We start from the raw sequence: 4,723 nt of genomic DNA, 5'->3' as shown, positions 1-4,723 counted from the left end.
TCTTCACCCCGGAAAGGCAACAGTACCTAAGACAGAAATTCGGGAAAAACTAGCCAAAATGTACAAGACCACACCAGATGTCATATTTGTGTTTGGATTCAGAACCCATTTTGGTGGTGGCAAGACAACCGGCTTTGGCATGATATATGATTCCTTGGATTATGCAAAGAAAAATGAACCCAAACACAGACTTGCAAGAGTAGGTGTTCTCATTGTTCAGCAGCTGCTGAAGACTGTTTTTTAACAGCATTGTGTTGTGGGTGCAATGGAATGAGCAAGAGCAAACAGACTGGGGAGGGACAGCCCTCAGACTTAAGGAACTAAAGTGGTTAAGAGAGAAGGTTTTTTGATAAATGTACAGATAGATTACAGGGCTTCAGTAATGGGGTCTGCAGCTTTTGAGGAGGTGACCTTTGAGCTGGGTCTAGAAGGACAAGTAATGTAGTACTTGTGGAGATGGGAGCTGGAAATAGGGGGATGGGTTTGGAAGCGTTGGCACCCAGTTGAGATCCTTAATTCTAAAAGTCTGAGTTTGATCATTTCCTGAGTGACAAGCACTAGAGTGAACTACAGCAACGAGCTGAGCAAGCTCCCTTAGCTTCTAGATCATAAGCTGCAGATTGTTATTTTGAAGTACTACTTGTGTTTTTCTCTAACTCTTCTTCACTGCCATCAGATAAGTCTTCCAGTAGAACACCTGTGAGGGAAATCATGGTGGTGTGGTAGACAGATGCTGCGCTCTTTAGTTGGGTGGTCTGAGAGGCTTTGCTGAGGAGGTGACCTTTAAGCTGAGATCTATGAAGATTTGGGAGCAGTCTGGGCAGCAGGAACGGCAAGTGCAAAAATGGGCAGAGTGAAGATGAGTAGGTTGGAGTGTTGAGAGCACATCTGAGTACTGTGCCACTGATTTGTACATATTGTGTCTCAATTGGATTACCTTTCTTGTTTCAGTAAAAACAAGTATTGTTAAATGTACTTGAAACAATTGTGATTTGGGAAGCTGCATTTCTTGAGCTACCTGACTTGGTTATGGTCCCTCCCAGATTAGTTAATGCTGAGTTGATGTTTGCAAGTCACTTAAAAGGTACTCCTTTTTCCTTTAGCACGGCCTGTATGAGAAGAAAAAGACATCAAGAAAACAGCGAAAGGAACGCAAGAACAGAATGAAGAAAGTCAGGGGGACTGCAAAAGCCAATGTTGGTGCTGGCAAAAAGGTATTGTTCATCAAGGAGAATACAGAAATGTCATTGCAGGTCTTTAGTTTCTAGAAAGGAGGGATTTGTTTTTTAATAACCTTTTTTTAATGTTTTTTCTTTTCCCACTTCTTCTGGATTACAGAAGGTAACGTGTTTTGAGACGCTACATGATGTAGTATCTTAACACCTCACTAGAGTAGCTTTGCCCACCCTTTGTCAGCTCACAGATCAGCACAACACAGGGGCCACATCGGTTCAGTGATCCTAGTGGGCACCTTGGAAGCCCTGTCAGGAAAAGTGTCCATTTTACTGCGAATTGGTTTGGACTGTTAAAGGGGAAGAGTAACCTTACTTGTTTAAAACAGATAAGTTGTTTAAAAAGCAGTTGAATCAATGTGGCCCGTGTTTCCCTGGCATGCTGGAGAGGCAGGTGGGATCTCACTTGCTTTCCTCTCCAGTTAGCCAAGACTTAAGTGATTTTAATGATAAGCAGCTTTTTACCAGCTTTGCTAGCTAACTGTAAATAATAGTTGAATGGAATTAAGGTGTTGGGTTGTTAAATTAACAAATAATCAAGTGTTCTGTGAACTTTTTTTTTTTTTTTGCCTTTTCCCTCTACTTTCTTGGATTTCTTGTTCATCAGAAATGAAGTGTCTAGCAGGTACTGAGATTGTGAGCACGGTGTGGGGATGCATCACCTTCACTGAGTTTGCTTTGATGCTTTGCATGTTGGCTTTTGGACAACAAGAGTTTTATGTAGTATGATCTCTTATAATTGTTTTAAAATGGCGTATTATAAGGAAGGGAGAGAAACTTTTAATCACGTTTATTTTGGAAATTCAAAAATGCATGTTATGTTGCGAAGTGACCTGGTGGAGAAAGGTGGGTACTCTACTGAGTAGGCATCTTTTAACTTGTACTTGGGAAATGCTGTGTTCCAGAGTTACATACCCAGGAAACGGCTTTAGTTAACACAGGGCTTGGGAAGGGGCCTCATTTTGTCATCAGCAGTCTTTCCCTTGGGGACCCCAGGGACTGGTCGATTTCTTTGGCAGCTCTGGTAATAAACTGGTCTAGGAAATCTGGCAAAGTCTCTGTTCAGGAAGTGTTCAATCAAAGCTGCCTTTTACCGTTACATTGCTTTTTATTGATCTCTAATTTTTCATCTGATGTCCATTTTTCTTACAATTGAAAAAATTCCAAGGTAATTGTATATTCACACCAAAGCCTCTGATAAATATGCTTTTTTCATAAGTTTTTGGTCAGAATGGTCTACTACCCCATGTTAAATACATTTTTGCACATTTGAGCAGCCTAAACCAGCATGTAAGGTGGGCTTAGTAGAGGGGTTGGGGGTTCGTAGGGTTTTGAAACACTGGTAGTCACTGCCCCTGTGTGCTTCCTCTAACAATGACTCCCTGCCAGGCAGTAGATCTGGGTATGCCTGCCCAGGCCTCCAATCACATTGTCTTTCCAGCCACGGAGTTCTAGTAATGGATGAACTGCCAGAGGAACTACTTGCTGCTTAGAACTGCTCCTTGTTTGTGAGGCGGCTTATACCTATCAACAGAAGTTGCCGAGGTTGCAAAAAAGATTCAGTCAGTGGACTGATCTAGAACCAAGGATGTTTAACCCATTCTTGTCTTCATTCGGTCTTTGGGCCCCATATGTTTGTGCTCGTTAGTGTTCACCGGTGACGTGTGGAGGGGCTCCCTGTGGGGACCTGAGCCATCACTATTCCTGCTTCAGGTTGCACTGGTGCATTTCACTAGCATAGCTCTGGAAAACTGGCTGGGAAATGAATGCGTAAACGAGCACAAGTATTCTTTGGCTCAAAATAGCCAGGCTTACTAATGTTACTTTTAACTGTTCTTGTTTGGATGTTGGAATTGGTATTTGCTCTTACCTCTTGGGTACAATAGAGTTGTTTTAAATTAAGGAATAAATAGTCTCTTGTTTAAAGAGCACGAAGCATTTTCATTTCAGCCCAGTTCTGCCTTTTAAAAAACTAATTTGCACTACTTTTGGTGGCTGTGAACAGTAGCTTTTAAAGTATTGAGCTGAGACAGGTTTTAAAAGACTTGCTTGATCATTTAGAACTCTCTCTTTGAGGTTAGACTCTAGTGTGGGATGATTCCCGGGTCTTTTGATGGTGCTTGTGTGCCCATCATGATGTTGCTGAGCAGAGGAGGAGGGCTGAGGGTCAGGTATGTGTACTTCATGTATGCGTAGACAGTGGTAGCCTGGATTGGCATTGCTGTTGGCATGATGATCTCCTCATTGTGAAACCATCATGCCACTTTGTTTACATAAGAACCATACTAATCACATGAGGTATTCTCCAAATTGGGAAGAATAAAAATGAGTGTGTCTCAAGAGCGCTCTGTATACAATTAAAAAGAAAACAGTTATTTCTAAGGTATTTGATTGCATGCATGTAAATGCAGATTATGTTGGAATTTGAAAAGGGACTATTAATGAAATATTTCTTTTCCTTCTTCCCTCCTTTCTCCCTTCCCTGCCACTGATTCAGTGAGCTGGAGATTGGACAACAGGTATAATTCAAGCTTTTCATGTGGATCATTAGGCTTTACTGATAACAGTAATTCGAAAGTCTAGAGCATGTGAAATAGTTTTGTTTTTTGTGTTTGTTTTTGCATGTGAAGTAGTTTTAGAAGTTGATTTACAAATGCTTTGAAGAATCGTAGCTTTTTAGATACCGGTAGTGACGTGGTTTTGTTTTTAAAACAGTAATACTTAATTCTTTATTCCATTTCTAATGTGAATGTTTGCAAGTTTTATTTCTTGATGCACTCATTGTGTTATGATCACAAACTTAACATTTTAGGTCACTAATACTTGTTTTGCATGAGTGTCATTAATTTTGGAGTTTGCTGAAGATTTTAAATTTTAATTCTTAAGAGTTTTAAAGGTGGTTCACTAACTAAATTTTTCCTTTTCTTTGTTTCACAGAAGGAGTAAAGATGCTGCAGTGGCTTTATCTGGTTGTGCAGATTTTTCATGAGAGGATCAATAAACTAAGAATGTTAACGTGTCTGGTTGTTTGAAATGTATTTGAAGTTTACTGGGAGCGTTATGAAATTACTCTGCTGTAGAGCAGATTTAGATTGCTGCCCAAGTTCACGTGTTCCAGTACGCTTTTAGTGAAAACTTGGTATGATTGTCGTTCCTTTTAGTAGCACACAGATGTGGGTGTGGGGTACCAGCAACACGAGAGCATACAGTGCCAGTCTGGTGTGCTCATTGTTAATACCTGCCATCAGTCTAGTTGGTCAGTATCTGAAAGACGCACTTGAAATCTGAATTCCTTTTGGTCTTCCTAGAACCTGACATCGTTCTTATTACTGAAAAATTACTTGCCTCAGTAGAATATTACTAGAGTACATACTCATTTATCACACAGTAAATAGGATCTGCCAAAATCATCTGTGCATTGTAGGTTTGTGCTTATGGGATAAGTGAATGGTGTATTATGAGTGGGGAATTTGAAAGAGGTTAGTATAATG

General features: G+C 40.4%; 1 non-coding gene across 3 annotated transcripts; it reads left to right on the top strand.

Annotated features, from left to right (window-relative positions):
* The first annotated feature begins 6 nt into the window (after positions 1–6).
* Positions 7–4,266, top strand: LOC102739012 (uncharacterized). Of its 3 annotated transcripts, XR_014146289.1 has the most exons (5): positions 7–199; positions 1,104–1,214; positions 1,840–1,857; positions 3,730–3,751; positions 4,170–4,266. It is a non-coding gene; the product is annotated as an uncharacterized LOC102739012 (transcript). The 3 variants fall into 3 exon arrangements; XR_014146288.1 differs by lacking the exon at positions 1,840–1,857; XR_014146287.1 differs by having other exon boundaries at positions 1,840–3,751.
* Positions 4,267–4,723: the final 457 nt, after the last annotated feature.

This window comes from Leptonychotes weddellii, chromosome 6 (genome assembly GCF_054177405.1).
Source record: "Leptonychotes weddellii isolate Sample4059 chromosome 6, ASM5417740v2, whole genome shotgun sequence".
NCBI classification, from domain to species: Eukaryota; Metazoa; Chordata; class Mammalia; order Carnivora; family Phocidae; genus Leptonychotes; species Leptonychotes weddellii.
The sequence above is the reverse complement of the archived record's forward strand: the minus strand, read 5'-3'. Positions and strand labels throughout refer to the sequence as shown.